Raw genomic sequence first — 23,343 nt, 5'->3', positions numbered from 1 at the left:
TAATAATCAGAACCTGTAGTGTACAAAGTATGAATTTAGGAAAATTGGAAATCGTCAAAAATGAAATGGAATGCATAAATATAAATATCATAGGCATTAGTGAGCTGAAATGGACTGGTACTGGCCCTTTTGAATCAGACAATCATATAGTCTACTATGCTGGGAATGACAACTTGAAGAGGAATGGTGTTGCATTCATCATCAAAAAGAACATTTCAAGATCCTGAAGTACAATCGTGCCAGTGATAGGATAATATCCATACGCCTACAAGGAAGAACAGTTAATACGACTATGATTCAAATTTACCCACCAACCTCTAAGGCCAAAGATGAATAGAAGAATTTTATCAGCTTCTGCAGTCTGAAATTGATCGAACATGCAATCAGGATACAGTGATAATTACTGGTAATTGGAATGCGATAGTTGGAAACAAAGAAGGATCGGTAGTTGGAAAATATGGCCTTGGTGATAGAAACAATGCCAGAGATCGAAAGATAGAATTTTGCAAGACCAACAACTTCTTCATTTCGTATACCTTCTTTCACCAATATAAATGGTGACTATTTTTATACACGTGGACCTTACCAGATGGAGCACACAGAAATCAAATTGATTACATCTGTGGAAAGAGGTGATGGAAAAGCTCAATATCATCAGTCAGAACAAGGCCAGGAGCTGACTGTGGAACAGATCATCAATTGCTCATATGCAAATTTAAGCTGAAAGTGAAGACAATCAGAGCAAGTCCACAGGAGCCAAAATATGACCTTGAGTATATCCCACCTGAATTTAGAGACCATCTCAATAATAGATTTGACACATTGAACACTAGTGACTGAATGAAGACCAGGCGAGTTGTGGAATGACATCAAAGACATCATACACAAGGAAAGCAAGAAGCTGTTGAAAAGACAGGAAAGAAAGAAACCACCAAGATGGATGTCAGAGGAGACTCTGAAACTTGCTCATGAATTTCGAGCAGGTAAAGCAAAAGGAAGAATTGATGAAGTAAAAGAACTGAAGATTTCAAAGGGCCTCTCGAGAAGACAAAGTAAAGTATTATAATGACATGTGCAAGGAGCTGGAGATGGAAAACCAAAAGGGAAGAACACGCTCGGCGTTTCTCAAGCTGAAATAACTGAGGAAAAAATTCAAGCCTCAAGTTGCAATAGTGAAGGGTTCTATGGGGAAAATATTAAATGACGCAGGAAGCATCAAAAGAAGATGGAACGAATACACAGAGTCATACCAAAAAGAATTAGTCGATGTTCAATCATATCAAGAGGTACCATATGATCGGGAACCGATGGTACTGAAGGAAGAAGTCCAAAGCTGCTCTGAAGGCATTGGCGAAAAACAAAGCTCAATTGGAAGGTTAGTAGAACACAGAAGTTTTGTTTTCCCCCTATGCTTCTTAATCTGTTCAGATTTCCTGCCACTTCGTGAGTTAATTATGGTAATCTATATTTTGCTTGAAAAAAAATTATTCATTTTCTTTAGACTTCCAAAGTTTTTGACAAAGTCAGATGTGATTTTGTCTGATAATTATTTCAATCTCTTCTGTACTGTAAGTGATTTACCTTACTTCTCATTCCTGAGAGTTGTACATTTTAATTTTTGCTCAGTTTAAAAAAATTTAAACTTGCTGAAAGAGGCCGTCTATTTTATAGATGTGTTGGGTTTGGTTTTATTTATTCATCCTCCTTTGTGTGTCTCTTTGTATGTGTGTGTGGAGGGGATATATGCTGGTGTTATTTTCTATTTCTTTAATTTTGGCCTCTATTTTGAATTCTCTTTTTCTGCTTTCTTTATGTTAATGTTGCTGTTCTTTCTCTGATTTTTCGGTCAAATTCTGAGTTCACTTATTTTTTGCACTCTTTTTTAATAAAAAGTATTTGAGGCTATATATTTTCCTCGGAGTTTAACTCTAGCCACATCTTACAGATTTTTTAAATGAAGTGTTCTTCTTTAATTAAGTTCTAGAGAATTTGTAATTTCAGTTTTTTATTTGATCCAGTCGCTGTTCAGATAGTGTTTCATTTCCAAATGTTGCATTTTAGGGGGTTATCTTTTTTGTTAATTTCTTGTTTAGTCTTAGAGAATGCAGCCTATTAATTTTCTACCTTTTGGAATTTATAAGGCTTTCTTTGTAGTCAAGTGCATGATTAAATTTTAGAACTGTTACATGGACATATGTGAAGAATGTGTATGCTCTCTAGGGTTCAATTTTATATTAAATTGAACTTGATTGTATTTTTCAGATTTTTATATCCTTGTTTACTTTTTGTCTCCTTTGTTTGTTAAATATTTGCCGTTATATAAATTTTCCCCACTATAACTGTGGCCCTCTATGAAGTTGTCTTTGAGTTTCTAGGTTTTTCCTTATGTATTCATTGCTATATTGTTTAATGCATAATATTTATGACTTAAAAATTCTCTGTGGATCCTGAAACCAGAAGAACTAGATGGTACTGGCTACCACTACCGACCACTCTGACTAGGGACACAATAGATGGTCCTAGATAAAATGTGAGGAAAATGTATAACAAAACTCAAATTTTTCAGAAAGTCCGGACTTCCTGGACCGGAAAAGACTAGAGGAACCCCAGAGACTATCTCCCTGAGATACCCATTAAACTTTATACCAAAACCACTCCCAGAGGTCACCCTTCAGCTAAATAACACATTGGCTCATAAAACAAACAGTAGTACCCGTGAGTACTGTGCACCTTTAAAAAATCATCTATATGAGACCTAACTGTCAACACTTACCCTAAAGCAAAGATGAGAAGGTAGGGGGAGAAGGGGGGAAAGGAAGCTAGATTAATGGAAATGGAACAACAAGAATGCAAATAATGAGAATGTTGACACATTGTGGAAAATGTAACTAATGTCACTGAAAATATGTATAAAAAATTTTTTTTTGTATAGAAATTGTTAAATGGGAAACTAATTTGCTGTGTAAACTTTCACCAAAACACAATAAAATATTATTAAAAAATGATCTGTGGAATATGTGTTTTATCATTATAAAATATATTGTTATTTTGTTTGATTCTCTTGGCCTTGAATTTCACTTTATCTGATTTTAATATTGCAACTCCTGCTTTATTTTTATTTATTTTGTGTGATATAGTTTTTCTGCAGCATTATTTTTCAGCCTTTCTTTGTCATTTTTTCAGGCATCAACATTATAAACACCACATAGTTGGATTTTTTTTTAACTCAAACTGAGACTCCTTTTTTGTTTTGTTTTTTGAAAAGGATAATTTAACCTCTTCTCATTTATTGTGATAGCAAATATTTTTGACTTTATTCCTTTCATTGTGTTTTGTTTTCTACACTTTGTTGTTTCTCGTTCCCTTGTTTGTTTGCTTTTTTTAGATTTACCAAAGGTTTTAATTAATTAATTTATTCTTATTTCCTTAATCCTCCCCTCCCCAAAGTAATTTGGAAGCTCTCTAAATATATCTCTGTTTTGCTAGTTGTGAAAGCTGGACAATGAATAAGGAAGATCAAAGAAAAATTATTGCATTTGAATTATGGTGCTGTTGAAGAATATTGAATATCCATGGACTGCCAGAAGAACAAACAAATCTCTCTTGGAAGAAGTACAGCCAGAATACTCTTTAGAAGAGAGGATGATGATACTTTGTCTCACAAAGTTTGGATATATTATCAGGAGGGACTAATCCCTGGAGAAGGACATTGTCTTGGTCATGTAGTGCTGCTATAGCAGAAATACCACAAGTGAATGGCTTTAACAAAGAGAGTTTTATTTTCTCACAGTCTAGGAGGCTAGAAGTCCAAAGTTAGGGTGCCAGCTCCAGGGGAAGACTTTCAGTCTCTGTCGGCTCTGGGGGAAGGTCCTTGTTATCAGTCTTCCCTGGACAAAGAGATTCTCAGTGCAGGAACCACGGGTCCAAAGGACATGCTCTGCTCCTGGCACTAGTTTCTTGGTGGTATGAGGTCCCCATGTCTCTCTGCTCACTTCTCTCTTTTATATCTCAAAACAGATTGACTCAAGATAGAACCTAATTTTGTAGATTGAGTTCTGCCTCATTAACATAACTGGCACCTATCCCACCTCATTAACGTCATAGAGGTAGGATTTATGACACATAGGCAAATCACATCAAATGACAAAATAGTGGGCATCCACGCAATACTTGGAATCATGGCATAGCCAAGTTGACAGATATTTTGGGGGGACACAATTCGATCCATGACATTCCACCCTTTGGCCCCCCAAAATTCATGTCTTTGTCACATGTAAAACACATTCATCCCAACATATCATAGCAAAAGTCTTAATTCAACTCCAAGTCCAAAATCCAAAAATTCCTCTTTATCTGTGAAATCTAGAATACGAGTTATTTGCTTCCAAAGTACAATGGTGGAACAGGCACAAGGTAGATATTTCCATTACAAATGGGAGAAATTGGAGGGAAAGAAGGGATAACAGGCACCAAGCAAATCAGCAGAACTCATTACATTAGCTCTCAAGGCTTGAAAATAATCCTCTGGTCTCCGAAACCATTTACGCAATGGCCTTGCCCTACAGGCTCTGGGTGTTGGCCACACTCTCTGGATTCTGTGTGGAAACCCCTCGGTGTTGGGCTTCAGATCCACCTTTCAGGCCCACTGGAATTACAACTCTGTTCCGTTGGCTTTGGGCGCATCATTCTCCTAGTCCATCTGAGTGGCGACTCCACCCTTTGAGACTGAGGCAACTCTGCTTTCTGTGTTTCTTATCTCTTCAGCTTCTGCTTCCTGGCTCCTTGGCCTCTTGGCCTCTTGGGCTTCGCTGCCCATGTTTGCCCTGCTCAGCAACTGTTCCAAAGCTCTTTACCTTTACTGATAAGTGCCTGGAGGCACCCCACTCGCCAGTGAGCTTTGGCTGGAAGGCACTCAGGTCTCTTGCTCTGTGGTTAGCAGCCAAGCGCTGAACCAGTGCACAACCAGGGCTCCTTTCTGTGAAGATTACAGCCTTGGAAACCATATGGGGCAGTTCTACTGTGTCCTATAGGATCGCTGAGTCAGAATCAACTGGATGACAATGGGTAATGGGTTTAGGATGTGGGAGGAACAGAAAGAGCAAAAAGCTTGCCATAGGAATGATGGTGAAGTGCTCAGTTAAAAACCAGCTTTACTGGAATGGAAGATTTAATATAGAGGCAATGTCCAAGAAGCACTTCTGATTGGGAAAGAGTGGGAGGTAGAGGATGAGTTGCATAGCTAGAAGTGTTCCTCAGGGCCAGTGCTGATGGAACAAACTTCTTTCTCTAAGCTATAAGGGGATTTTGAACCTAAAATGGTATGTAGAACCAAGAGTCAAGTAGGGAGCTAAGTTCAGTAAGGCAGACAGGAGATTTGGACTGATTCATCAAAACCGAGGGGTCAAAGAAAATACTGAGAGCAAGGACCAAGCATTGGAGATCCAAGGAGTTAAACAAGGGGCAGCAGATTAAGAGAAATCAGGAATAGGCACTGCTATAATATGATGTGTGACCATGCTCATTAGTTAAGGTATGGGGGGTGGATGGGAAAGAAAAGGCCATATCATTCAGGGTCTTAAAAACCAGACTAAGCAATTTATATTTGAAGCAGTGGATAATAGATGTGGCAGTCTGCTTCTGTAAAGATTTACAGCCTTGGAAACCCTATAGGGGCGTTCTACTCTGTTCTCTAGAGTCACTATGAGTCAGAATCAACTTGATGGCAGTGGATATCATAGACTTTTGAGTAGGTGCGTAATATGATGAAAATAGTGTTTTTTGTGAATAGATGTTTGGCAGTTTGGAAGGGACTGAAGGAGGACAGACTTGAACTTCAAGACCATTTAGGAGGTTTGGTAGGAGATGTTAAGAATTTAGACAGGGATAGTAGAAGATAATAGACCGACACATCCAGAAGACATTGTGAAGAAATGTCCAATAGGATGTTTGGATGGATTAGATGAGAATACAGAGGAAGGAGCTATCAAAGGTAAACAAGAACTTTTTAGTTTGGCTACAATAGAGAGTGGGGAAGGTTGGGCATGTTGATTTTAAGGCAATGAGTAGGCACTCACATGGTGGAAAGCAATGTTTGAGATTATTTTGCAAGTATTTGGCCCTAGAAGACTGCTGTTTGGTCCTCAGACGTCAAGATGCATCCAGCATAGAAGTGATCATTAAAATCATGAGAGTGGATGAAAGGAGAACATTGGAAAAGGAGAGATGTTAGAGCAGATAACTGAGTATTGGGTATGCATTCACATTTTTCAAATGAAGGATAAAAGAGAGACAATGAAGGAGAAATAAGGACAGGAAGAGGAATTAGAGAAATTCAGGGTTGAGACTTTTAAGAAAAAAGAGATGGTCAATGAGTTCAGTTATTGCTGGGGAGAAGGAGAGGTACCAAGGAGGGTGATAATTTTTAAAAGGCTTTGGATTTGGCTAGAGTGATTCTCAAACTTGAGCATACACCAGAATCCCCTGGAACGTTTGTTAAAACAAAGGCGGCTTGGCCTCACCCCTAGAGTTCCTGATTTATTTGGTCTGGGGTAAAAAAAAAAAAAAAAACAAACCCATCGGTGTCGAGTCGATTCTGACTCATAGCGACCCTGTAGGACAGAGTAGAATTGGTTTGGGGTGGGGCCTGAAAATTTTCATTTCTAACCAGTTCCTAGGTGGTGCTGATGTCCCAGGGACCACACTTTGATAACCACTCAGTTAGAAGAGTGGTTTTCAACTTGTTTCTTTCTTTCTGTCCCAACACATCTGAGTGACATGACACACTCTTGCTTATAGCAATGGCTTATCAAGGCAGGGATTCTCACTCCCCCACCCTCAGATGATTCTGAACACCCTCCAATTGGAGAGAATTACTGAGCTGAAACATGACATTAATAATATTCAAAAACTAAATTAAAACATCATTGGAACCATTCCAAAACAGATAAATCTTTCTTTGATGATACAGAAGGCACTTTGGAATCTGGCCTGCTTCGGGATGCAGCTGTATGTGGGTGGTGATCCCTTCTATTTTCCCACCCTCAACGTGAGTCTCTAGTTATCACCAATAGGGGGAGTAGGGGAAATGGACCTTACTGTCTCTTCAGCTGGATCACCGTCTTCAGGTAAGTAATCCTTGTAATCTTGTCCTTAGTCGTGTTGCAGGTAGGCACTCCTTGCTACACCACAGTCAACAATGAGAGTGCTGTGGATGTTCATGGAGGGAGCAAGGCAGCTATTTTCCTCCTTGACTCCCTGTTCTGCTGCAATATTTTGTCTTTCTCTAAAGTATACCATATACATTCGGCCCTGAAGAAGGTTTAAGTAGTCCTCTATTCAGAGCTCAGGTGATTGGTCCAAAGCCACACTAAGTTGAAGGTGAAAGTAAGCATTTGGCTCTTAGTTAGCTACTCATTTCCTTATATCATGCAAAGGCACAAAGTCTCACTGTCCAGGTCCTTGGGAGCATCATATATAGAAGCTTCCCAGGCCTCCAGAGAATGGCCATCCTTCTCTGATTTGCCCTTTCTTTATTCTTTCTTGAAGTCCTCTCCCTTTTACTCTTTTCTTCTCCCATGCCTCCGCCTCCCCTTTTCTAGGAACAAGCCACACCCCTCCCTCCGAAAGTAATCATGTCCCATGTCTCTGTTGCTTCTGGTGTCTGCTGACTGTCAACAACTTCCTGACCCTGCCCTATTTCTGCTAAATCTGCAGAGGGGTGGGGTAAGCTCAGGTCTTTCTATCAGATTTAATTTTTAAAAATTTTCACATGCTCGTTGAACAAGTGAAACTATCCAGAGACATATAAAGAAAAATATAAACCTCTTCATCTGCTGCCTTAGCCAACCTCACCCCTTAAAGTAACCAGCATTAACAGTTTGGTGTGTATTCTTTTACGTCTTTCTCTACACGCCTACAAATCTCTATGTGTGCGTGCATGTGTTTGTTTTCCCTAGCAGATAAAATATTTAAATTCGATTATACTCTATTATACTCTATGCATCACTCTGCAATTTGCCCTTCCGAACAATATGTCAATCCACTGTCTTTTGATTCTGTGAGTGGTGGGATTGAATGAACTCTGATGGATGGGAAAGAAGCCTTCCACTCTAGACTGTGGACTCTACAAGGATTAATTTCCTTCCAGACCCACACCCACTCCTCAATCTGGTTTGTAGGAGAGATTCACATTTCTCCTGTCTGCATAATTTGGAACTTATTTCTTATGAGCCAATAACTGTGGCCTCACAGTGCATTCACTTGACCTCTCCCCTCCAGCTACCTAATGGGCAGATGATTATAATAATAAATCACCTTGACAACTGTTCTTCCCTCCCCCCCGCCCCCATCCCCTGATTCCTGGCCGCTCCAAGGCTGAACTTTGTATGCTGGCAGTGATCTTGTTGTTCCCCTACCACATATGATGTGCCCTTCCAATGCTCAGCTATCTTAGACAGGCTCAGGATGCCCAGTTTCCGCAACTGGACCCAATCTCCGGTCCCTGATTCCTAGCACTACATCTGTGTGCCAAGTGCTTTTTTTGTCTTGCTAGGTTATTCTGGGCCACCTTATCCTTCAGCTCAATTGCATATCTGTTAAAACTGTTTCTTTCTTCACCCTGTCCCCTACCCCGAAACTAAGGTCAGTGGACAGCTGGGGCTCCCGAGCAAATCTCAGTAAAGGGGGAGTAAAGTTGGTGGAGCCCTTCCTAGTGTCATTTGTGTGCATTAGCCAGGAAAGCCACATGTTGGCTCCAGTGCCCCTTTTGCTCAGGATACAACATACCCAATATGTGTAATAAAGTTCTGTGACTGTGAGGCCCGTTTTTCATTGACCTAGATTGTGGAACTCTTGTGTCTGGGTTCAGTCACCACCACCCAAGCACAGGTACAGATTCTTCCCCTTCACCCCATTGGGTGTCTGAAAGTTTACCTTTGCTCTTACAGTGGTCCTAGTAGGTAGACCCCCATGGAGGATTTGTGCAGTGTTAGGTTAAAGATTTGTGGCACACTCTCATAAATAACTTTCCCAGTTTGGGAACTTGGCATTCAGCCTTCTCTTCCTTCTCCCTGTGTTCTTTTGCCTCTGTCTGCTGCTCTCTCTCTCCGCCTCACATCAATCCTTGATGGCCAGGTCTGGAAGGTTCTCTGATGAGCTCACTGGCTCATTCAAACAAGAGTTCAAATCACAGAAAAACTGATGGCTTTCCACCTTCACCTACTTCCATTAGGACAGTGCTTCTGGTGATACCGCCCAGAGGGAATCGAAAATTCCGTACTAGCAGTTTTTCACTGTCACAATGATTGGGGGATATTATTGACATTAAATGGGCGGGTTCCACGGATACTAGACTTCAGCAATCCTCCGAACATCCCATACAGCAAAGATTTGCCCCATAGGCTTTCAAATGTCCTTTTGGATAGTCAAGTGGGTGCAAAACCTGATTATACTGGTCTGAGCCTAGAACTGAATTTCTGGCAGTTTCCTGTCGATATACTGCTACAGCCATTTTTGAATGATCTTCAGCAAAATTTTGCTCGCGTGTGATATTAATGATATTGTTCTATAATTTCCACATTCAGTTCGATCACCTTTCTTGGGAACAGGCATAAATATGGATCTCTTCCAGTCAGTAGGCCAGGAAGCTGTCTTCCATATATCTTGGCGTACATGAGTGAGCACCTCCAGCGCTGCATCTATTTGTTGAAACATCTCAATTGATATTTCATCAATTCCTGGAGCCTTGTTTTTTGCCAATGCCTTCAGAGCAGCTTGGACTTCTTCCTTCAGTACCATTGGTTCCTGATCATATGCCACCTCTTGAAATGGTTGAACATCGACTAATTCTTTTTGGTATAATGACTCTGTGTATTCCTTCCATCTTCTTTTGATGCTTCCTGTGCCATTTAGCATTTTCCCCATAGAATCCTTCACTATTGCAACTCGAGGCTTGAATTTTTTCTTCAGTTCTTTCAGCTTGAGAAACGCCGAGAGTGTTCTTCCCTTTTGCTTTTCCATCTCCAGCTCCCTGGACATGTCATTATAATACTTTACTTTGTCTTCTCGAGATGCCCTTTGAAATCTTCTGTTCAGTTTCTTTTACTTCGCCAATTCTTCCTTTTGCTTTAGCTGCTTGATGCTCAAGAGCAAGTTTCAGAGTCTCCTCTGACATCCATCTTGGTCGTTTCTTTCCTGTCTTTTCAGTGACCTCTTGCTTTCTTCATGTATGATGTCCTTGATGTCATTCCACAACTCGTCTGGTCTTTGGCCACTAGTGTTCAATGCGTCAAATCTGTTCTTGAGATGGTCTCTAAATTCAGGTGGGATGTACTCAAGGTCATATTTTGGCTCTTGGGGACTTGCTCTGATTTTCTTCAGTTTCAGCTTGAACTTGCATATGAGCGATTGAGGGTCTGTTCCACAGTCGGCCCCTGGCCTTGTTCTGACTGATGATACTGAGCTTCTCCATCGTCTTTTTCCACAGATGTAGTCAATTTGATTTCTGTGTGTTCCATCTGGCGAGGTCCATGTGTATAGTCGCCATTTATGTTGGTGAAAGAAGGTATTTGCAATGAAGTCATTGGTCTTGCAAAATTCTATCATTCGATCTCCGGCATTGTTTCTATCTATCACCGAGGCCATATTTTCCAACTACCAATCCTGCTTCTTTGTTTCCAACTTTCGCATTCCAATCACTAGTAATTATCAATGCATCTTGATTGCATGTTCGATTAATTTCAGACTGCAGAAGCTGATAAAAATCTCCTGTTTCTTCATCTTCGGCCCTAGTGGTTGGTGTGTAAATTTGAATAATAGTCATATTAACTGGTCTTCCTTGTAGGCGTATGGATATTATCCTATCACTGACAGCATTGTACTTCAGGATAGATCTTGAAATGTTCTTTTTGCTGAATGCAACACCATTCCTCTTCAAGTTGTCATTGCCAGCATAGTAGACTACATGATTATCCAATTCAAAATGACCAATACCTGTCCATTTCAGTTCATTAATGCCTAGGATATCAATGTTTATACGTTCCATTTCATTTTTGATGATTTCCAATTTTCTTGGATTCATACTTTGTACTTTCCAGGTTCCAATTATTAACGGATGTTTGCAGCTGTTTCTTCTCATTTTGAATCGTGCCACATCAGCAAATGAAGGTCCCGAAAGCTTTACTCCATCCACATCATTAAGGTTGACTCTACATTGAGGAAGCCCCTCTTCCCCAGTCATCTTTTGAGTGCCTTCCAACCTGGGGGGCTCATCTTCCGGCACTATATCAATGTTCTGCTGCTATTCATAAGGTTTTCACTCGCTAACACTTTTCAGAAGTAGATTGCCAGGTCCTTCTTCCTAGCCTGTCTTAGTCTGGAAGCTCAGCTGAAACCTGTCCTCCATGGGTGACCCTGCTGGTGTCTGAATACTGGTGGCATAGCTTCCAGCATCACAGCAACACGCAAGCCTCCACAGTACGACAAACTGACAGACACATGGGGGGTGTTTATCATACTTTTGCTTTTAAAGAACAGTTTTATTACATATGTATGCAAGCCTAAACAATATTTTTTTGAGGTTTATAAAAATGATATTCCACTGCAGATAGTCTTGGACTTTGTTTTGTCCTGAACCAAATGTTACAAATATCTATCCATGTTGTTTTATGTACTGTATTTTACTTATTTTTACTGTTGCATGATATTCCACAATTTATTTATTCATTTTCCCATTGAAGAACATTTGGGTTGCCACAAGATATTGATGTTATTAACTGTACTTTTATGAACATTCTTGTATCTGTCTACTGGTGCACATGTGCATGGAAACAGACCAAGGAGTCTAACTGCTGGATTGTAGAGTATGCATTTGATGGGCTTAATGGAATACAAATTGAGATGTCTCAACAAACAGATGCAAAGCTAAAAGTGCTCACTTATCTATGTCAAGAAATTTGGAAGGCAGCTACGTATCCAACCTATTGGAAGAGATCCATATTCATGCCCATTCCAAAGAAAGGTGATCCAACAGAATAAGGACGTTATCAAACAATATCATTAATATCACACACAAGTAAAATTGTGCTGAAGATCATTCAAAAGCAGTTGCAGCAATACATCAACAGGGAACTGCCAGAAATTCAAGCTGGGTTCAGAAGAGGATGTGGAAAAGGGATATCATTGCTGATGTCAGATGAATCCTGGCTGAAATCAGAGAATACCAGAAAGATGCCTCATATGAATGCAAAAGCTGGACAATGGATAATGAAGACCAAAGAAAAATTGATGCTTTTGAATTATGGCATTGGAGAATATTGAATACACCATGCACTGCCAGAAGAACGAACAAATCTGTCTTGGAAGAAGTACAGCCAGAATGCTCCTTAGAAGTGATGATGGTGAGACTTTGTCTCAAGTACTTTGGACATGTTATCTGGAGGGACCAGTCCCTGGAGAAGGACATCATACATGGTAAAGTAGAGGGTCAGTGAAAAACAGGAAGACCGTCTATGAGAGGGATTCACACAGTGACTGCAACAATGGGTTCAAGCATAGCAATGATTGTGAGGATGTCCTAGGACCAGGCAGTGTTTTGTTCTGTTGTACATAGGGTCGCTATGAATCGGAACTGACTGGATGGCACCAAACAACAACAACATACCTGTGGCTATAATCCCATTTGATAATCGGTTTTCTTTGTTATGCTAATGATGCAGTATTAAGTGTAGGAAAAAAAACAGGAGCCCGTGTGGTGCAATGGTTAACTGCTTGGCTGCTAGCAGAAAAGTTGGCCATTCGAACCCACCAGACACTCTGTGGGCGAAAGATGTGGCAGTCTGCTTCCATAAAGATTACAGCCTTGGAAACCCTATGGGACAGCTCTACCGTGTCCTATAGGGTCACTGTAAGTCGGAACACACTGTACAGCAATGGGTTTGGTTTTGGTGTCTTGTTATCTAGTGCTGCTATAACAGAAATATCACAAGTCGATGGATTTAACAAAGAGAAATTTATTTTCTCACAGCCTAGGGTTCAGAGTGCCAGCTCCAGGGGAAGGTTTTCTCTCTCTGTCGGCTCTGAAGGAAGGTCCTTCTCATCAATCTTTCCCTGGACTAGGAGTTTCTCTGTGCAGGAACCCCTGGTCCAAAGGACACACTCTGCTCCTGGTGGTACTTTCTTGGTGGTATGAGATCCCGATGTCTCTCTGCTTGATTCTGTCTTTTATATCTGAAAACGGATTGGCTTAAGACACTAATCTTGTAGATCTCATTAATATAACTGCAGCTAATGCATCTCATTAACATCACAGTGATAGGATTTACAACACATAGGGAAATCACATCACATGACAAAATGGTGGACAATCTCACAGTACAGGGAATCATGGCCTAGCCAAATTGATACGCACATTTTTTGGGGACACAATTCAATCCATGACAGTGTCTTAAATCAATCTTTTTGAGATATAAAAAGACAGATTAACCAAGCAAAGATAGGGGAAGATAAATACCATGCCACATGAAGATCACCAAACCAAGGAGCCAAAGAACAGAAGCTGAAAAGAGACAAGGAACTTCCTTCAGAGCCAACAGAGAGAAAAAGCCTTCCCCTAGAGTCAGCATCCTGAATTCAAACTTCTAGCCTCCTAAACTGTGAGAAAACAAATTTCTGTTTGTTAAAGCCACCCACTTGTGGTATTTCTGTTATAGCATTGCTAGTAACTAAGAAAGATGGATTCCTGCTTTTCTTTTCTCTGGAATACTTTGTATAAAATTAGAATAATTTGTTCCTTGAAAGTTTGGGACCTTGTCATCCAGAATCTGGGACTTCATGTTACATTGTGAGTTTATGCGGGTGATCCCAGGAGGAAAGTTACTGCAGGAGATTTCAAGGAACCTGTGCCCATAGTGAGCTGTGTGTAACACCACTGCCTCTACCTCTTTCCTGAAGAAAATCAGATCCAGCCTCTATTGGTATGTTAGTAAATGTCTAACAACTGGCTTGCTGGAGAAAAAAGCTCTAATTTGTAGCGTTTTCCAATTTCTGTGGTGTAAATAATTTCATTGTGGCTGATTTCACGCTACCAAAATGATATCACTGAATGTGGAATTTAGAAGAGATGTGTACAATCAGCTCTTATAGTCCAGATTGAGCTCATCTCTGTATCCAGCTCATCACTGTGACCCTAGGTTGACTTGTTGGGACAAGCAATAAGACAAAGCAACGTGGTCTGTGGAAGATGATGCCAGGAACTGAAAGGTAGGAATTTGTGTGTAAGTGTATCAAAGGTTCCAGAGGAAGAGGATTGGATTGTGGGGAGTAAAAGACAGCCTCTGTTTGCTCAGAGGGAGAAATGCTGAAGAAGGTATGATAAGTTCTTGACCCCTTTACAGAGAAAGAAGAAACATGGTGATAAAACCAGAGAGAAATTTCCACTGGAAAATGGAGAGAGGGACTATGGAATGGTATCAGACAAACAGGCAAGGATCAAACAAATGCTGGCAGAACTAGGTATAGCCAAGGTCTGCCACCCAACTTCTGGCTGATAAAGTGGTCTGAGGTATACGCTTTCTTAACTTTTCTGTGTTTACCATTAAATCAGTGGGGAGGGGGTGGTAAAGGAGAACACTGAAGATTTTGAGAGAGAGAAAAAAGAGATACGCTTGTGAGAAATTTATCTGAGTCTGAGTTCCAGGCCCAAGTTCTAGCAGACCAGGCAGGAGTAATGATAGAGAGGCAGTTTAAGATGTCGATGGTAGGAAGGATTGCTTAGGAAACATGGAGCTTCTGTTAAAGAATGATGGACAAATTTGGAAACAAATAATAGTGATGTTTGAACAATATAATAAACATAATTAATGCAATAGAATGTTGAAATGGCAAATGTTTTATTACATATATAAACCTATTGCCATCGAGTCAGTTCTGATTCATAGCGACCTTATAGGACAGAGTAGAACTGCCCCATACGGTTTCCAGGAGTGGCTGGTGGATTCAAACTGCCGACCTTTTGGTTAGCAGCTAAGCTCTTAACCACTGTGTCACCAGGGCCTCATTATATATATATTTACCATAATAAAAAAAAAGAAAAATAATTACATTCAGAAATACGTTCATGGGGTTGGGAGGCCAGGAAGAAACTCCTAGAAAGCTCACAGTTTTGCCACCCGCACTCCTACTCCAAAGAAGAAAGTATATATTAGCAAAATGTATGTATTGGGACAGAGAATCCTTCCCTAAAGCTGGAAAATCATTCATGAATGCTTAACATGGTTTGTGAATAGGCTGGGGACTCTTAGGCTGGAGCTGGCTGGGCTCCAAGAATTAATAGACTCAATTCCTCAGATGCAGTCCAACCTGTTCCTACCCGAGCTGTCATCCTGCCACTCCAGTCTTTCTCCATGGTGCTAGTGAGACCACAGGTGAAGGTTTCCCCACCCCAGGCTACTTAAATCTGAATCTTTGAGAAGGAGCCCTGACATTGATATGTTTTAAAGGCTCTCCAGGTAATACTAACGTGCAACCAGGGGTGAGGATCACTGATGTGGTAGAAGGTTCATGCCAAGATGAATTACATAGTGAGTCTCAAATAACTATCACATTTTGGCTATTTTATGAGCAGTATCTGATTCATGGGCTCTTAGAAGACCAGACAGGGTTAGGCCTTTCGGTCTGAGTGCAGGACGTTTCCCATAACTGGAGTAAGTCATATTGAGTCTGGAGTCCTGAAGATTATGGTGGAGGGCAGGGTGTCGGTGAGGTGGTCAGTGAGCACTGATGTGTTCAGACCCAGCAGGTATGACTAAAATAGGTGAGTTAATTGGAACCAATGCCAATTTCCTTCACATATGGACTAGGTGTGGTTTAGCAACAGGCTAGGGAGCACTATCTTGTACTCTCTTCACTCCTGCCCTGGGTGCTAAGACACACTATCACACAGAAGGCAGGACATACCAGGGGAAGGTCCACAGCAAGTCTCCAAAGAGAAAGGAATCAGGAACAAAGCCTAGAAAATTATAACTTTGGCGATACCTTTATTGTGACTGAGACTAAAAAGAGAGGTTGAAGGGAAAGCTAAACAGTAGGAGAAAAATGTCTTAATTTGCCATAAATGTGATGTAGGGTCCCTGAAAGGGAGTATCCCTGGACAACGCTCCAGATTCCTTGGTATTTTAGGGAAAGTTCTACAAAGGATGATTTTGTCAGAGATCATACACTGAAACACATTAATGTATATTAATTAGGAACTGCTGTTTCTAGCTATGATGGAATGCCTTCTTGCAGAACAACATATGCGAACAACTTAGAAAAGCCATTTATTTAAAGGCATTGAGATCTGCCAAAACAGCCAGGACTTGAGGATCCAAGATCCTGGAGAGAAAGGGACCACAGAGAGGTGAGCTACTGCTTTAACCCTTAGGGCATTTGCTAACTCTTGGTGTAGCGCAAGAGGCTGAGAAGCTGGGCCAAGTTCTTTGTTAAAAGGCAGAGAAACCAGCAAAGCTTCTGGCAATCTCATGGAGCTGAGGAAATAAAAATTGGAGTTTGGAGCTGCCAAGAGGCCAATATCTCAGAGAAACGGGAAGCACAGAGAAGTTAGCTGGGCACTTGGTGATTTTTGCACCCAAGATATTTGCCAAATTCTTAAGATGCAGAGGACAAGAGGCTAAGGAGTCAAGCAGAAAGCCACTAAAAAGCAGAGTTGAGTTTTCAAAAGTCTCACAATGCTGAAGAGAAGGACCTTTGAGTTTAGTTGAGAAGTTAGTTAATCTTATTATTGCTCTTTTGAACGTAATGTCTTTTTTCACTGGCTGTTTTTAAGATTTTCTCTTTGATTTATTTTCGTATATTTAAGTATGATATACCCAAGGAAAGGTGGGCTAGTGAACACCTCAGACTCTAAGCCACTGAAAGGCTACACCCTAGAATGGGAGTGAACCAGGAGTAGACTGAACCTTACAAAGACTTCAACCCAGCTTCAAGTAATCTTAGTCCCTGATTGGGTTAAGGTGGCTTCTGTCCCCTACCCCAGTGCCTACTATAAGATAGAGTGATGCTCTCTGAAAGAAGATAGTATAACTCAGAGCCTTTACATACACAATTTCACGTACAAATACAGCCTTTCAATAAAAGACTATCAGGCACACCAAGAAACAGGACCTAGAGAAAAACAAAACAAACAAAACAACCAGACAATAGAAACAGACTCATAGTGACCCAGATGTTGTAGTTATCTGAAACGGACTTTAAAATAACTGTGATTAATATATCCAAGAGAATAGATGACAATGTGGAGAGCTTCACCAGAAAACAGGGATCTATAAAAAATAATCCAATTGATATCTTAGAACTGAAAAATTACAATGTATAAAAACAGGAAGTCAACAGATGGGTTTAAGAGTGGATTGGACAAATAGACCATTAGTGAACTTCAAGATCAGATCAGGTGAAAATATTCACGCTGAAACTCGGAAAGCTAAAAACGGATAAAAAATATAAAAAAGGATGTCAGAGACATAAAGGACTTGATGAAAATGTCTAACACTTGAGTAATTGAAGTCCTAGAAGGGAGGAAAGAGAAACTGAGGCAGAAGCAATATTTGAAGAGATAGTGATTGAGAATTTTCCAAAAACAGATTAAAGACATAAAGCCACAGATGAAAGGACACTTATAAACACCAAGTATGCATAGAAAGCCACGCTAGGTATATCATACTTGAAATTCTGAAAACTAAATCAAAGATGAGATCTGAAAAGCAAAGGGAAAAAAGAAGACATATTATGTTCAAAGGAGTAATAATAAGATATTAACTGACTTCTCAACAAAAATAGTTGAAGCCAGAAGACAAAGCACTGGCTTTAGTGCTGAAAGAAAATAACTGCCAACCTTGAATGCTATACATAGCAAAATTACTCTCCAAAAGGAAGGCAAAACAAAGACTTTTGAAAACAAAAAAACTTAAGAGAATTTGTCACTAGTAGATTCACACTAATAGAAATAAAGGTCATTCTTTTGTAGAAGGAAAATATCCCCCAAGTGGAAACATAGAAATGCAAGAAGGACTGAAGAACAATGGAAAGAATAAATTGAAATGAGTATCAACTTACAAAATGATAATAAAAGTAAAATAATGTCTTGTAGGGTTCAAAATATATGTAGAACTTACTTAAAGTGCATGATGGCAATAACAAAAGTCATAAGGAGGTGAAGTGTTTTACACAGCTTCCATCTCATGATCTAAGATAGTTTCTTCAGCCCTCATCATCATATCCAAACATCTGTTCCTTTTAAAGGAACTTCTCAGAAGTTTGCACACATCACTTCTGCTTTCATGCCAGTCACATGACCTCAACCCAGCTAAAAGGGAGATTGGAAAATGTAGTCTTTAGTTGGTAGCCCAAGTGCTCAACTAAAACTTGGGGTTTCTACTATTAAAGGAAGAATGGAAGAGCGGATATTGGGGACAACTAGCAGTTTATGCCACATTGCCTCATGGCATGTGGATAACTGATTGGTAGGGGTTGTAAAGATTCCAGGGGGTGGGCAGACTTCAAGCAAGTATACTTGATGCCAGTGGACCAACTAGTCAATGTTCATTTTAGACTTTTGAGGATTCTCGACCTTTTGGCTAAGATCAAATGTAGTATCTGTTTTGTCAGTTTAATATCAGATACGTCCTCTATCTGAAGAAATAGAAATTGTCTGTCAGTTTGTTGTACTGTGGTGGGTTACATGTTGCTGTGATGATAGAAGCCATGCCACTGGTATTTCACATACCAACAGGGTTGCCCAGGGCAAACAAGTTTCAGCTGAGCTTCCAGACTAAGACACACTAGGAAGAAGGATCTAGTGATCTACTTCTGAAAAAATTAGCCACTGAAAGCCTTATGAATAGCAGCAGAACATTGTCTGATACAATGCTGGAAGATGAGCCCTTCAGGTGGGAAGGCACTCAAAATACAACTGGGGAAGAGCTGCCTCCTCAAAGTAGAGTCGACCTTAATGACGTGGATAGAGTCAAGCTTTCAGGACCTTCATTTGCTGATATGGCATGACTCAAAATGAGAAGAAAAAGCTGCAAATATCAATTAATAATAGGAATGTGGAATGTACAAAGTATGAATCTAGGAAAATTGGAAGTCGTCAAGAATGAAATGGAATGCATAAAGATCAATATCCTAGGCATTAGTGAGCTGAAATGGAATGGTGTTGGCCATTTTGAACTGGACAATCATATGGTATACTATGCCGGGAATGGCAAATTGAAGAGGAATAGTATCCAATTCATAGGCAGAAAAGAAAATTCCAAGTTCTATCCTGAAGAACAATTCTGTCAGTGATAGGATAATATCCATATGCCTACAAGGAAGAACAGTTGATATGACTATTATTCAAATTTACAAACCAACCACTAGGGCCAAAGATGAAGAAATAGAAGATTTTTATCAACTTCTGCAGTCTGAAATTGGTCAAACATGCAATCAAGATGCATTAATAATTACTGGTGATTTGAATTCGAAAGCTGGAAACAAAAGAAGAAGGATTGATAGTTGGAAAATATGGCCTTGGTGATAGAAATGACACCAGAGATCTCATGATAGAATTTTTCAAGACCAATGACTTCTTCATTACACATATGTTTTTTCACCAACATAAACAGTGACTATACCTTGGCAGATGGAATACACAGGAATCAGATTGTCTACATCTGTGGAAAGAGACGATGGAAAAGCTCAATATCATCAGTCAGAGCAAGGAAAGGGGCCGACTGCAGAACAGACCATCAGTTGCTCATATGCAAGTTCAAGTTGAACCTGAAGAAAATTAGAACAAGTCCAGGAGAGCCAAAGTACGACCTTGAGTGTATCCCACCTGAATTTAGAGACCATCTCAAGAATTGATTTGACGCTTTGCATGCTAATGATCAAAGACCAGACGAGTTGTGGAATGACATCAAGGACATCATACGTGAAGAAAGCAAGAGGTCGTTAAAAAGACAGGAAACAAAGAAAGACAAAAATGGATGTCAGAAGAGACTCTGGAACTTGCTCTTGAATGTTGAGTGGCTAAAGTAAATGGAAGAAATGATGAAGAAAAGAGCTGAACAGAAGATTTCAAAGGGTGGCTCCAGAAGACAAAGTATTATAATGACACGTGCAAAGACCTAGAGATAGAAAACCAAAAGAGAAGAACAGGCTCTGCATTTCCCAAGCTGAAAGAACTGAAAAAAAAAAATTCAAGCCTCAGGTTGCAATATTCAAGGATTCTACAGGGAACTTATTAAACGACACAGGAAGCATCAAAAGAAGATGGAAGGAATACAGAGTCACTGTATCAAAAAGAATTGGTTGACTTTCAACCATTTTAGGAGGTAGCATATGATCAAGAACCAATGGTACTGAAGGAAGGAGTCCAAGCTGCACTGAAGGCATTGGCCCAAAACAAGGAATTGACAGAAAGCCAATCGAGATGTTTCAACAAACGGATGCAACAACGCAACTACTCGCTCATTTATGCCAAGAAATTTGGAAGACAAGCTTACCTGGCCAACCAACTGGAAGAGATCCATATTTGTGCACATTACAAAGAAAGGGGATCTAACAGAATGAGAAAATTATCGAACAATATTATTATTATTTTTTAATTAATATCACACACAGGTAAAATTTTGCTGAAGATTATTCAAAAGCGGTTGCAGCAGTATATCGAAAAGGAACTGCAAGAAATTCAAGCCAGATTCAGAAGAGGATGTGGAACAGGGGATATCATTGCTGATGTCAGATAGATCCTGGCTGAAAGCAGAGAATACCAGAAAGATGTTTGCCTGTGTTTTATTGACTATGCAAAGGCATTTGCCTGTGTGGATCATAACAAATTATGGATAACATTGCAAAGAATGGGAATTCCAGAACACTTAATTGTGCTCATGATGAACCTTTACATAGATCAAGGGGCAGTTGTTTGGACAGAACAAGGGGATACTGATTGGTTTAAAGTCAGGAAAGGTGTGCGTCAGGGCTGTATTCTTTCACCATACCTATTTAATCTGTATGCTGAACAAATAATCCGAGAAGCTGGACTATATGAAGAAGAACGGCGCATCAAGATTGGAGGAAGGCTAATTAACAGCCTGTGATATGCAGATGACACAACCTTGCTTGCAGAAAGTGAGGAGGACTTGAAGAATTTATTGATGAAGATCAAAGACTGTAGCCTTCAGGATGGACTGCGCCTTAACACAATGAAAACAAAATTCCTCACAACTGGACCAAAAAGCAACATCATGATAAACAGAGAAAAGATTGACCTTGTCAAGGATTTCGTTTTACTTGGATTCACAATCAATGCCCACGAAAGCAGCAGTCAAAAAATCAAGTGACACATTGCATTGGGCAAATCTGCTGCAAAAGACCTCTTTAGAGTGTTAAAAAACAAAGATGTCACATTAAGGACTAAGGTGCACCTGACCCAATCCATGGTGTTTTCAATCGCCTCATACATGTGTGAAGGCTGGACAATGAATAAAGAAGACCAAAGAATTGATGCCTTTGAATTATGGTGTTGGCGAAGAATATTGAATATACCATGGACTGCCAGAAGAACAAACAAATCTGTCTAGGAAGACGTACAACCAGAATGCTCCTTAGAAGTGAGGATGACGAGACTTCGTCTCACATACTTTGGGCATGTTATCAGGAGGGACCAGTCCCTGTAGAAGTACATCATGCCTGGTAAAGTAGAGGGTCTGCAAAAAAGAGGAAGATCCTCAACGAGATGAATTGACACTGTGGTTGCAACTATGGACTCGAGCATAACAACAATTGTGAGGATGGCGCAGGACTGCACAGTGTTTTGTTCTGTTGTACATAGGGTCACTATTAGTTGGAACTGACTCAACGGCACCTAATAACCACAATATGCCCTTCATACTACACACAGATACTATCTTGGAAAGGCTATCCTGAAGGTAGCAGTTATGAATTAAATAATCCTAAACTGATTACTGTTTCATCAGATGTCAATGGAGGACTGGCGCAGAGCTCAATGGGTAGTTTTAGAGCTATAGCCACTAGCAGAAAGGAAAGAAGGATCCTACTTGTGGGAAGGTGTAAGCTCACTCCGTAGGCATGAGTACTCATGGGAGTGGCAAAAACTATCACTAGTGAGTGGTCCACTGTATAGAGTTGGTGCCCCTTAGATGGATTCTGGAAGCAGATCTTACAACCTAAGAAATAAAACCCTAGAGCTCTGAGGACAGTGTTTTGAGGGATGGACCTAAAGCTAGAACTAATTAAGGGATTGCTGTTTGTGTGGCAAAATATGACCAAAAATATTAATTTTTTTTGACAACTGTACTGGATTCATTCAGTGGAAAATATTGCCCACCAAGAAGCTTACTCAGGAATGATCCAAAAGACCCTAGGCAACACACTGGTAAAATTCCCCACTCCTCACTAGCTTCACTCACTATTTCTTGATGTTCAAAGTGAAGCCTAAACTGCCTACTGGCCTTGGTTTGGAATAAGCTAGATGTGGGGTGAGATCCTCACCTGTAAGCAGCTAAATTGAAAGGCAAATTCTAGGCTGCAGATTACCTAATGGTCCTGGCAGTTTGACATAACACTGGGATCCAGAAAAGGTACCCTGACCCATCCCTTCCCTGAGACTAGGAGCACAGGGCCCACTATGTGCTTAAATGAGGAGAGACTGGAAATAACAGAGAAAAATTAAATTAGTATCTCAAAAATATTATCCTGCCACTGGTGAAGAGTGAGCTCCTTGGATCAAGTAGACAAATGACAGTATGTGGGCAACTCTTGAGAATAGATGAGAGGGCAGAGGGGGTCAGAACCTGGCCGAATGGACACAAAAACAGTGGAGGGAAGGAGTGTGATGTCTCATTAGAGGGAGAGCAACTAGGAGTATATACCCAAAAACCCAGTGCCGTCGAGTTGAAGGAGTATATAGCAAGGTGTATATATATTTTTGTATGAAAGACTGACTTGGTTTGTAAACTTTCACTTAAAGCACAATAAAAATAATTAAAAAAAAGATGATAAAAAGAATATTATCCTTCCACACAGCTTAAAGGGGCAAGGAGGGAGTGGGACTGACCACCTTAAGCACAAGATATAACTGCAGGGTGAAATGAGGGAAAAGCGGTTAAAAAGGAAGACAAGAGGGAGACAACATGTAGGGGACTTATAGGGGCCCATGTGCTGTGAACATGGCCTTGGCTGAAGGGCAACGTAGTAGAAAGAGCAAAGTAAAGTTTCCCATCACTCTCTGGGAATCAATGGTATTCGAGGCTCTGACTAAGAGCAGAATCTTCACAGCCATGAACT

The 23,343-nt window shown here is 40.3% G+C and overlaps 1 pseudogene; it reads left to right on the top strand.

Moving 5' to 3' along the window:
* The first annotated feature begins 18,606 nt into the window (after positions 1-18,606).
* LOC111751896 (U2 spliceosomal RNA) lies at positions 18,607-18,784 on the top strand (annotated as a pseudogene).
* Positions 18,785-23,343: the final 4,559 nt, after the last annotated feature.

This window comes from Loxodonta africana, chromosome X, assembly GCF_030014295.1.
Source record: "Loxodonta africana isolate mLoxAfr1 chromosome X, mLoxAfr1.hap2, whole genome shotgun sequence".
In the NCBI taxonomy this organism is placed as follows: domain Eukaryota; kingdom Metazoa; phylum Chordata; class Mammalia; order Proboscidea; family Elephantidae; genus Loxodonta; species Loxodonta africana.
Note: the sequence above shows the minus strand (reverse complement) of the source record. Positions and strands in the feature narration are given on the sequence as shown.